Source organism: Schistocerca americana, chromosome 5 (assembly GCF_021461395.2).
Source record: "Schistocerca americana isolate TAMUIC-IGC-003095 chromosome 5, iqSchAmer2.1, whole genome shotgun sequence".
NCBI classification, from domain to species: domain Eukaryota; kingdom Metazoa; phylum Arthropoda; class Insecta; order Orthoptera; family Acrididae; genus Schistocerca; species Schistocerca americana.
In genome coordinates this window covers 327,618,817-327,631,421 of record NC_060123.1, presented here as the reverse complement: position 1 = coordinate 327,631,421, position 12,605 = coordinate 327,618,817, and positions in this window count along the sequence as shown.

The window sequence follows — 12,605 nt, the reverse complement described above, 5'->3', positions numbered from 1 at the left end:
TCAAACACAGTCTTATTATGCAGCGTAGTTTTAAACAGTCTGAGTTCCGCACGCCAGCAGAATACTTTGAAGAGATGATTCGAAAGAATCAGTTCCCCTATAGCCCGACTGAATTAATTCGCATTTGTTTAACTAAGCTGCCACAATCGATAAGACAAATTGCTTTAGCCGGAAGATGTAAAGATGACATTGAGACTTTTAAGACTTTGCTACAAGAACTTGAGTATGACAACGACGACGGGACTTCTTGTAATTTTTTCAGTAACAGTAATTACAATAGATTTTCAGAGAAAAGGGATAGTGATCGGAACGGGCGTTATATGGGTAATTTTGAGAATGACAGACGTAACAGACAGGACAATAGATACCAGCCTTATGACAATAACAGACGTTCTAACAGAAATTGCACAGACAATTATAATAACGGTAATTCGTACCGGAATGATCAACCATACGGAAATAGTAATCGGTATCATCAAGACAGAAATTATTCATACAGTAATAGAAATTCTTACTACAGAAATAACCAGGGTAGTAGGTCTAACAGTAATTTCAGAAGTGACAGTCGAAATTACACAAGAAGTAGTCATGCAGACAGACAGGAAAATAGAAATTTTAATAACAGACACAACCAAGAATTTGTATCTAACAGACAGGAGGGACCCAATTGGCATCCTCCACGTGACAGAACTTCAGAGAGACAAGTGCAAATCGTAGAAATTGATCCGCGAAATGACGCGAATAATCAAAGTCGTGACGCAGGCAATCGACAATGACTTGTAGCTTCGGCTTCTGGCAGCAATATAGACGGTTCAGAAAGTAATGACACTACGACTTTACACTACGTACGCCTGGAAGACACGAGAGACATTTTGCTAGACGAAAAGGAAAATAATGTAGACGCATTTTTACATCCTGTTGTTGAAGTATGTGTGGGTAAGAATAAGTTCACTGCAGTTTTAGATTCTGGGAGCCCATTGAATGTCATTAGTGAATCAGTTTTTCGTATATGTGTAAGAACTATTGCCTGTCCTGTGTTACCTGTTTCTAAAACTACAATTCGAGGCGCTATTTCTGGAAAAAGTGTGGAAGTCAAACAACAGACCAACTTAAATTTCGTATATCAAGGATACGAATTTTCTGCTAATTTTATTATTGTTCCATTACTCAGTACACAAATTATATTAGGTATGGAGTTTCTTAACACACATAAGGCAATTTTGAACTTTAAAGAAGGAAGTGTGAATTTGACTGTTGCCGGAATGCCGAAATGTTTGAAATTTTTCGAGTGTTTAACAAGATCTGAATCAGATACAAAATGTTTAAGGTTTCTTACTTCTGATGTTTTCGTTGAGCACTATGACGACAGTGTGTTTATTCATGACAACGACAATAGATACAGAGACGCGATGGATGATATAATTAATAGTGAAGAATTAATTAATGAAAAGGTTAATAAAGCTGAAGTGCCAGATGACATTGCAAGAGAAGAACTGCACCAAATTTTGACTTCACATGCTACAGTATTTAGTCATCACACAGGAACTATGCAAGGCTTACAATATTTATTTAAAGTAAAAGAACACACACCATTTCGGGGGAAAACGTTCGCTATTCCTTTGGCTTACAGAAACAAGGTTAAGAGTGAACTTCAATACATGTTACATCAAGGCATTATTGAGCCAGCAGTCAGTCCTTATACCAGCCCATTACACGTCGTTCTTAAAAAGGATGGGTCAATTCGTTTGGTTCTGGATTCCAGACAGATAAATAATATCATCATTCCTGAAACTGACCGTCCACAAAATTTCGATGAACTTCTTCAACATTTCCATGGAATTAAAGTTTTATCCACGATTGATATGCGCGCAAGTTTTTGGCAAATAGAACTCCACCCTTATTGTAGAAAATACACTGCCTTTTTAGCCTTTGGTAACTGTTACCAGTTTCGGAAATTACCGTTTGGACTTACTATATCTTCTGCAGCATTCATTCGTAGTTTAAACGAAATTTTACCTGTTTATCTTCGCGACAATATTACTTCATATGTCGACGATATTCTTATTGCTAAACGTTCTTGGAGTGAGCACAACAAAATTTTGGATTCATTATTACGTATTTTTGCAAGAGTTGGCATTACAGTGATCCTAGAAAAATCTGAATTTGGTCGTTCTCAGGTGAAATTTCTCGGTCACATTATTTCTACAGAAGGTATTCTTCCTGATCCAGAGAAATTAGACGCTATTCGTAATTATGCTGTTCCTACCACAAAACGTGATGTTCGTAGTTTCCTTGGTGTCTGTAATTTTCTTAGACGCTTTGTTAGATTGGACGATTTGGCCACACCTCGTTTATGTGAACTATCTGGAAAGGATTCTAATTGGTGTTGGGATGAGGAAGCTCAGTCAGAATTTGAACAACTTCGTGATGCTTTAGTTGCTGCTCCACTTCTTTCACATCCGGATTTATCTAAAGATTTTTGTTTGGCGACGGACTCATCATACAAAGGCCTAGGGGCACATTTATTTCAAGAGATAGAAGAAAACGGCGTTGTAGTACAGAAGACTATTGCATTTGGAAGTCGTGTTCTCTCTAAATCCGAAAAGAATTATTCGATTACGGAACTTGAAGCTTTGGCTGTTGTTTGGGCTTTCACAAAATTTCGGACATTTTTGTATGGCAGACATACTAAGGTTTACACCGATCATCGAGCTTTGGAATTTCTTATGTCAACAAAATTAACTCATGGAAGATTGTCACGATGGGCGTTGTATCTACAGGAATTTGATTTTAGTATTGTTTACATACAGGGATCTTCAAATACTATTGCTGATGCTTTATCACGTGCACCTATGGGTTCGAAACAAAGTGCTGAGGAGGACTGCAAAGAAAACAATTATTGTTTGATGTATATTCAAGGTGTTGCGTTTGAGAATTTTATTTCGTCTTCGCTCCAGGACATCGCTAAGGAGCAAAATAAGGATCCAATCTGGAAGGACATTAAGGAGAAGTGGAGGAGAAAGGAAAGCGTAGCGATTAGACAGCATTATTTAGTTCGCAATGATATTCTTTTTAAACGAAAATCGGTCGACAACTCTGTTTGGTTATTTTGTATTCCTGATGAGTGGGTTAATAAATTGATTTGGTACACACATTTCAGTTATGCACACTTTGGTCCCAGAAAATGCTTTCATAAATTACGAGAAAATTGCTACTTCAGTAATATGGAAAAACGTATTCGATCTGTTCTTGCCAAATGCAAATTATGTCAAAAGGCTAAGCCGCCAACTATTTCTCACAGAGCACCGTTGTTTCCTATCATTCCAGCGAAATTAAAGGAGATGGCTGCAGTCGATTTGTTCGGTCCAGTGGTTCGTTCTACTAATGGTTTTGCGTACATTTACGTAGCAGTGGAACTGACATCAAAATATGTGTGTTTTACACCTTTACGCAAAGCAACAGCTCGTTCAGTATCTAATGCTTCCATTAAACATTTTCTTAAAGAAGTGGGTCATGTTGATAAGGTTATATCAGATAATGGATCACAGTTTCGTTCTAAAATTTGGCTTCGTACTCTACGGCGTCGTAAGATTAAACCAATTTTCATTTCACTTTTTCACCCTCAATCTAACGCTTCAGAGAGATGGATGAAGGAAATCAATAAATTGTGTCGTCTTTATTGTCATCAGAATCACAGAACGTGGGATCAGTATCTTCATATTTTTCAAAACATTCTGAATGAACTCCCTAATGATTCAACTTCTTTACCGCCAACACTGATATTAAAAAACAAAGCACTGACAAATAGCATTTCTGAAATCGTTCCTTTTCCGCCTTCACGGAAACTGCGGCATTCTGAAGTTGTCAACCTGGCTCTGCAAAATATTGCATCTGCGGCTGCTAGAAGAGAGAAATCAGCTAAACATCCTGGTCGTTTAAAAATTTTGTCAGTTGGTCAGAAGGTGTTAATTAAGTCTCATCGTTTGTCTCACAAAGGAAAAGGCGTGTGTTGGAAATTTTTTCTGCTTTATAACGGTCCATATAGAGTTCGCAAAATTATTCATGATAACACTGTTGAAGTAGAAACTCTTAAATCTCGACGCTCCAAGGGAATACATCATATATCGAACGTAAAATTTTTGTGGAATGACATACTTTAGAGAAACTAACAGCTACATGTAAACATGCAGAGAATACAAGGATACCGCGCTGTGTTTTGGCGGCGGCACATACTCAAAGCAACAGTCAAGTCTGCGCGCCGCACAAGGCAGTCGTTGACCGCGAACAATTACTTCCTACGTCACGCGCCTACAGCTGATCGAACGCTCAGTGCGAATGCACTGACAGCCGTAAACAAACACACAGTCTAATTTCTCCGACTAAATTCGGTATAAAGCTATAGTGACTTGATGAATTATGTTATTAACGTTCAGTATTTTTCAGGATACGGTTGTATGAAATATTTAAGAACTTCAAGTAAATTCTGTGCGTGTCCGACGTTAAGAGGACTTGCTATGGAGAAAATTTCAGGAAGAATGTAATTTCGAAGAAAAAAGTAATAAACCAAAAAGGTAACTATTAATTGAGTTTATTTTTCAGGTAACATATTTCCACTTAGGTACGTACTTTAGACGTAATTTGCTGCTCGCGATTACGTGATTCATACTTTGTGTTAACTGATATTGACAATGATTGATTAATGAACAGGGTTGTTACTTATGTATATTATGCATCGCTTGGCTGCACTGCTTTTTCACTGATGTCACATTTTTTTTACTATGTGCCAACTGTGCTTATTTATTTAAATTATAATTGTCACATGATTAATTGTGCTGATATAATTATGTATGTAAGTTATACTTTGTGATTTATCTGCTTGCGCCTTCATGTTAACTTATTAAGATTACATATGAACATTTATTTACTTATGCTGATATGATGCTAATGACCTGTTTATTACGTAAGATATATGTTTGCTGCTGTGCGTATGGATTGCATATTTACACATTTCTGTTTTGTTGTCATAACTACTCTTTAATCTGGTATATAGAAATGCTGATATACGGTGTACAAACATGGAGCTTAGGTCACACTATGGTATTAATTATAGATTGTTCGCTTGGCAGAGCCTCGTTGTAGGGATTGTGCTGCATCCACTTGTTGACATTCTGTTCTCCACTGGTATATTTACTCGCTATTGCATGTTTTGCTTACGCTCAGTGCCTCATATTTTTAAGATAAGAAACTGAACTGCTATAATTCTACGAACGACGTTGGTACAAGAAACTTCATTGAAGTCACATGAGCTGGAGGTTTTATGGAAGCTGTATAAATTTATGCTAATAGGAAGGAAGCTAACGACATGACATACCAACACTAGGGTTAGACCATTGACAGTTATTACACTGCATGCTTCGTGAGCAATTGAAATATGAAGTGACACTTGACACAAGAAATACTCCACATGTATGTTTCTGATTTGCCATGATTCTTGAAGTGGTGTACACACTGTGAAATATTACGATTTTTTCACTCAAGGTCTTATGTGATCTTTCATACTATGTACTCGTACTTACTTACTGAGAGTTATTCGAACTAAAGGCTGTTAGAAGTCATGTATGCATTTCTTTTGTTTAATGATGGACAAGGTAACCAAAATGTATTTTATAATTCGTAATGAGTAGAAGATTTGGGTCAGATGGATTACACAGAGGTTTAGTGTTGACAGTGTGTCTTCGGATTGTATGGGATGATGAAGTTTGCATTAGGATTTTATCTGTACTTGTTCGAGGAGACTGACTAGGAGAAAGAGTTGTTATGGAAGGGAAATGATATTGGCGATAAGGTTTATATGTGTCGACGTATTGAAGAGGTGTTATTGAGGTATTGAGATTGTGTGAAGCTGATGATTATTGGAGTTTTGGTGGACAAGAGGTAAGGTAAATGATATTGATGATAAGGATTATATGTATCGACGTAAGAGGTATTATTGAAGTATTAAGTTTATGTGATGCTGATGATTATTGGAGTTTTGGTGGATAAGAGGTAAAGTAAGTGAGGAGCATTTTTTTTTTGTTGGTTTATATGGAACAAGGAGGATGAAGATGGCAGACTAGAAGACTCAAGTAGAAGGAAGATTGTCTACACACACTTTGTTAAATCAATAAGCAGTACATACTTCTTTTTTGGAGACAGGAAGTAATTGCATATCTTGGCACACTGACAGTTGTTCAGCAACCGTACATTTTGATCTGGCTTGGCAAACATTGGTCTTGACATGATGACTATGACGTTGACTAACTATTATTGACTGTTATACATTGCTGCCACTACTACTTGATACACAAGTTGAACATCAAATTTTGACAGAATTGCATTTACACAGTTAACACTATTCAATTACACAGTAGTACTTAATGTGGATGAAAGATGAGTGAGTGTGTTTTGTGTGTTTTCCTTTCCTAATCCCCGATAACTGGTACCGACCTATCTCCTAAATATTATTTTACTTGTTTGTTGCGGCTTGCACTGACACCCATAAATATTATAGGTTTACTGATATTTGTGTATTTGTAATAGTTAATATGACAATTATCTGATATCATTTGTGTGTTTATTAGAATTTGTATGTTTAGTGTAACAGCATTGAGAATACTTTTGTAAAAGCATTTGTATGTGCATTCAAACTATTGTTCATGCCTGAACTGTCTGATTAGTGATGGTGAATATTATGAACTGTTACCTGCACTTGTTCAACATTGATGTGTGACACTTAGAAATGTTTAATTTCTGCTGATGAACTGTGTGACTAGTGATAGTGAATATTATGGACTGTTACTTGCACTTTTTCTACATGATTGGTGCCACTAGGACATGTTTAATTTCTGCTTATAAACTCTGATGAACAGTGTGATTAGTGATAGTGAATATTATGGACTGCTGTCTGGACCTGCTCATCATTGCTGGGTGCCACTGATGGACTGCTTCTACTGAGATAATGTCACTTGTTGGTGTCTGCACCTGTTCAACATTGCCGGGTGCCACTTATGGACTGCTTCTACTGAAATAATGTCACTTGTTGGTGTCTGCACCTGTTCAACATTGCCGGGTGCCACTGATGGACTGCTTCTACTGAAATAATGTCACTTGTTGGTGTCTGCACCTGCTCAACATTGCTGGGTGCCACTGATGGACTGCTTCTACTGAGATAATGTCACTTTTTGGTGTCTGCACCTGTTCAACATTGCTGGGAGCCACTGATGGAACTGCTTCTATTGAAATGATGTCACTTGTTGGTGTCTGCACCTGCTCAACATTGCTGGGTGCCACTGATCGACTGCTTCTACTGAGATAATGTCACTTTTTGGTGTCTGCACCTGCTCAACATTACTGGGTGCCACTGTTGGAACTGCTCAACCAGTGATGAGATGTCACTTGTTGGTGTCTGCACCTGTTGACCATTGCTGGGTGCTACTGCTGGAACTAATCATTGAAAGCATTTTATGTGAACATTTGTATAAACTGATTTTTTGTGTATTGTGTAAACTATTATGTAAAGTCACATGTATGAAAGAATTTGTATTGCTTACTGTATTTTATATATTAGTTTATTGAAAGGTCAGTGCAAAGCCAAAATATTATCTAATTATGTGATATTTACGTATTAATATTAGCTTTTATTTTTGTCTGTATTTTTGTGGACGAATTTGGTCGTATTTTCACCACCAATGCTGGCAAAAATACCATCAAATTCTGGCCCGTGGAGGAAGGGCATATGAAAGGTGGCTGCACTGAGCCACAGCGCCAGAGATTGCGCCAAAGAGTTTCATTCCGCCGCCTCCACTGGCAGTGCTTGTCGAGATGTGGCAGTAGTCAGTGCTTGTTGAGAAGTAGTAGGAGTCAAGTCGTTGTTGTGATGTCGTCGTAGTGAGTGCTTGTGCAGATCTTGCTGGGAGGATATTGATAGCTGTGCTATTTGTGGCCATGTTGTATGCAGTTGTTTGATGGGCTAGACACCCAGATGTTGTTCGAATGGAGATATTGTAATGATCAGAGTGCTTTTCGTCAATATATATTAAGGTAAAAAAAATTCCCTTTTTTTCATTATTTCAATGTCTTAAATAATGCGTCATCACAGGTTCAGTCAACAAAGCATCTGGCTCGTCTTCTTGCATTAGAATGTAATTCTGGTTTTCTTGCGGAATTATAGTATTTCTATTTTTTTTAATTACTTCAGTATAAATGGTATTTAAAATTTCTTGTCTTATTGAAGAAGAACCGTGCCAGATGTGTACGTTGAATCACACTTCCACACACAGAACAGTTACACTTGTGCTTTAGTTTCGTACGTTTTATAGTTGCTGGGGACTTAATTAATTAATTGTGTTAACGAAAATTTTCTTTCATTATTTGTTGTTATTCTATGCAGTCAGATTGCATACTAAAACTAGTCAGGACCAACCGTTTACGAGACTGCGTAATCGAACAGACAGCTACTAAAAATTAAAAGTATTTGCATTGCATTCATTAATATATAATTAAGCCCCCATGCAAACTGAGTGAACCGATCAACGAAGAACCTAAACGGGTGTGATTGGACATCCACCCCCAACAATATACACTCCTGGAAATTGAAATAAGAACACCGTGAATTCATTGTCCCAGGAAGGGGAAACTTTATTGACACATTCCTGGGGTCAGATACATCACATGATCACACTGACAGAACCACAGGCACATAGACACAGGCAACAGAGCATGCACAATGTCAGCACTAGTACAGTGTATATCCACCTTTCGCAGCAATGCAGGCTGCTATTCTCCCATGGAGACGATCGTAGAGATGCTGGATGTAGTCTTGTGGAATGGCTTGCCATGCCATTTCCACCTGGCGCCTCAGTTGGACCAGCGTTCGTGCTGGACGTGCAGACCGCGTGAGACGACGCTTCATCCAGTCCCAAACATGCTCAATGGGGGACAGATCCGGAGATCTTGCTGGCCAGGGTAGTTGACTTACACCTTCTAGAGCACGTTGGGTGGCACGGGATACATGCGGACGTGCATTGTCCTGTTGGAACAGCAAGTTCCCTTGCCGTCTAGGAATGGTAGAACGATGGGTTCAATGACGGTTTGGATGTACCGTGCACTATTCAGTGTCCCCTCGACGATCACCAGTGGTGTACGGCCAGTGTAGGAGATCGCTCCCCACACCATGATGCCGGGTGTTGGCCCTGTGTGCCTCGGTCGTATGCAGTCCTGATTGTGGCGCTCACCTGCACGGCGCCAAACACGCATACGACCATCATTGGCACCAAGGCAGAAGCGACTCTCATCGCTGAAGACGACACGTCTCCATTCGTCCCTCCATTCACGCCTGTCGCGACACCACTGGAGGCGGGCTGCACGATGTTGGGGCATGAGCGGAAGACGGCCTAACGGTGTGCGGAACCGTAGCACAGCTTCATGGAGACTGTTGCGAATGGTCCTCGCCGATACCCCAGGAGCAACAGTGTCCCTAATTTGCTGGGAAGTTTTTTTTGTTTTTTGGTTGGGTTTAACGGCGCTCAAGTGCTGAGGTCATTAGCGCCCAGTCACTGTTGTTAGAGCACATGGAATCTGTTAAAACTCAAGGGGATGGGGGGACACCAGAAGGACCTGACAAAGATGCAGATAAAATAAGTAAAAAGGTTAAATGTCTTTGGACAAGCCAGTTAAAGTTATAAAACGCAGAATACGAGCAGCTGCTCGAGCGTCATCAGCTAAAACATCCGGTAAAGTAGATGGCAGGGACAGGACAACACGAAATTGACTAAAACGGGGACACGACAATAAAACATGGCGCACTGTTAATTCCTGACCACAAGGGCACTGCGGGGCCGGGTCACCGGAGAGCAGGTAGCGGTGGCTAAACCGGCAATGCCCAATCCGCAACCTGGTCAGAAAGACCTCTTCTCGCCGAGATGGTCGGGAGGAGGTTGTCCAAGCAGTTGGAAACGGTTTTACTGCCCGGAGCTTGTTTCCTTGAAGTGATGACCAAGTATCCCACCACAAAGACACAAGCCTCTTACATACATCCCCACGAACGTCAGATGACGGGACACAGTGGGAGGCTGGCCGAGGCAGGAGGACTGCAGCCTTGGCTGCAGCATCCGCAGCCTCATTTCCAGGCACTCCTACATGTCCGGGAACCCACAGAAAGCTGACAGAACCACCATTATCAGCGAAAGAATGGAGGGACTGCTGTATCCGTTGAATCAAGGGATGGACCGGATAGGGAGCTCCAAGGCTCTGAAGAGCACTGAGTGAGTCAGAGCAGAGTACGTACGATGAATGGTGGTGGCGGCGGGCATACTGAACGGCCTGATGGAGAGCAAAAAGCTCGGCCGTAAAGCTAGAACAGTGGTCGAGGAGCCGGTATTTAAAGGTGGCGGCCCCGACGACAAAGGCACAGCCGACACCATCGTCAGTTTTGGAGCCATCGGTGTAAATAAAGGTGTGACCGGCAAGGCGAGCACGAAGTTCGACAAACCGTGAGCAATACACTGCAGCCGGAGTACCCTCCTTCGGGAGTGAGCTGAGGTCGAGATAAATATGAACCGGAGCCTGGAGCCAAGGTGGTGTTGGGCTCTCACCCTCTCTGAAGGTGGTAGGGAGGGCGAAATCCAATTGTCGAAGCAGGCGACGGAAGCGGACTCCGGGGGGCAGCAGGGCAGACACATACAACCCGTACTGACGGTGGAGAGAATCGGCGAAGAAGGACTTGTAAGAGGGGTGGTCGGGCATAGACAACAGTCGGCAGGCATACCGACACAATAGTACGTCGCGCCGGTAGGTCAATGGTAATTCGGCAGCTTCAGCATGAAGACTCTCGACAGGACTAGTGTAGAAGGCTCCGGTCGCAAGACGTATCCCCCGATGGTGGATGGAGTTGAGCCGGCGTAAGAGGGATGGCCGAGCGGACGAGGAGATGAAGCTCCCATAATCCAGCTTCGACCGGACTATGGACCGATACAAGCGAAGCAGGACAGTGCGATCCGCTCCCCAAGATGAACTGCTAAGAACTCTGAGGACATTAAGGGAACGTATACAACGGGCCGCCAAATAAGAGACATGCGGAGACCAACACAGTTTCCTGTCCAACATGAGCCCTAGAAACTTAGTTGCGTCCACGAATGGGAGAACAACAGGACCGAGATGTAAGGATGGCGGAAGGAACGCTTTATATCGCCGAAAGTTGATACAAACCGTCTTCTCTTCAGAGAACTGGAAGCCATTTGCCACGCTCCATGAGTAGAGGCTGTCTAGACAACGCTGAAGGCAGCGCTCCAGGAGGCATGTTCTCTGGGCACTGCAGTAGATTGCGAGGTCATCGACAAAGAGAGAGCCTGAGACATTAGGTGGAATGCAATCCATAATTGGATTGATCGCGATGGCAAAAAGGGCTACGCTGAAGACGGAGCCCTGAGGCACTCCGTTCTCCTGGAGGAAGACGTCGGAAAATACGGAACCCACACGTACCCTAAACTTTCGATCCGTTAAAAAGGAATCAATAAAGAGGGGCAGGCGACCGCGTAGGCCCCACCTGTGCATAGTGCGGAGGATACCTCCTCTCCAACAGGTATCATAAGCCTTCTCCAAGACGAAGAACACGGCTACCGTTTGGCGCCTTCGCAAAAAGTTGTCCATGACGAATGTCGACAAGGTCACAAGGTGGTCAACAGCGGAGCGGCGGCGACGAAAGCCACATTGGACATTACTAAGTAGTCGTCGAGATTCAAGAATCCAAACTAACCGAGCATTAACCATGCGCTCCATCACCTTAGAGACACAGCTTGTAAGAGAAATGGGGCGGTAACTAGAAGGAAGGTGTCTATCCTTCCCGGGTTTGGGTATAAGAACAACAACGGCGTCACGCCAACGCCTGGGGACTTGACCGTCGGTCCAGACGCGATTGTAGGTGCGAAGAAGGAAGCTTTTGCCCGCCGGAGAAAGGTGTGCCAGCATCTGAACGTGAATGGCATCTGGCCCCGGAGCAGAGGATCGGGACAGTGCAAGCGCACGTTCGAGTTCCCGCATAGTAAAGGGGGCATTATAAGTTTCTAGATTCAGCGAGTGGAAGGAAGGTCGCCGAGCCTCTTCTGCCTCTTTCCTGGGAAGGAAGGCAGGGTGGTAATGGGCGGAGCTTGAAACCTCCGCGAAAAAGCGGCCAAAGGCGTTGGAGACAGCCACAGGATCAAGAAGGACCTCATTACCTGAGGTCAGGCCAGGTACCGAGGAGTGGGCCGTAATGCCCGACAGCCGGCTCAGGCTACCCCAAACGACGGAAGAGGGAGTAAAACTGTTAAAGGAGCTGGTGAAAGAGGCCCAACAAGCTTTTTTGCTGTCTTTGATGATTTTACGGCATTGCGCTCGGAGTCGTTTGTATTCAATACAATTCGCCAACGTAGGATGGCGGCGAAAGGTGCGTAAAGCACGTCGTCGAGCACGGATAGCGTCCCTACAAGCCTCGTTCCACCAGGAGATGGAAACGCGACGTGAAGAAGAAGTAGTACGAGGAATGGAACGTTCGGCAGCGTTGATAATAACAGCCGTGAGGTATTCGACCT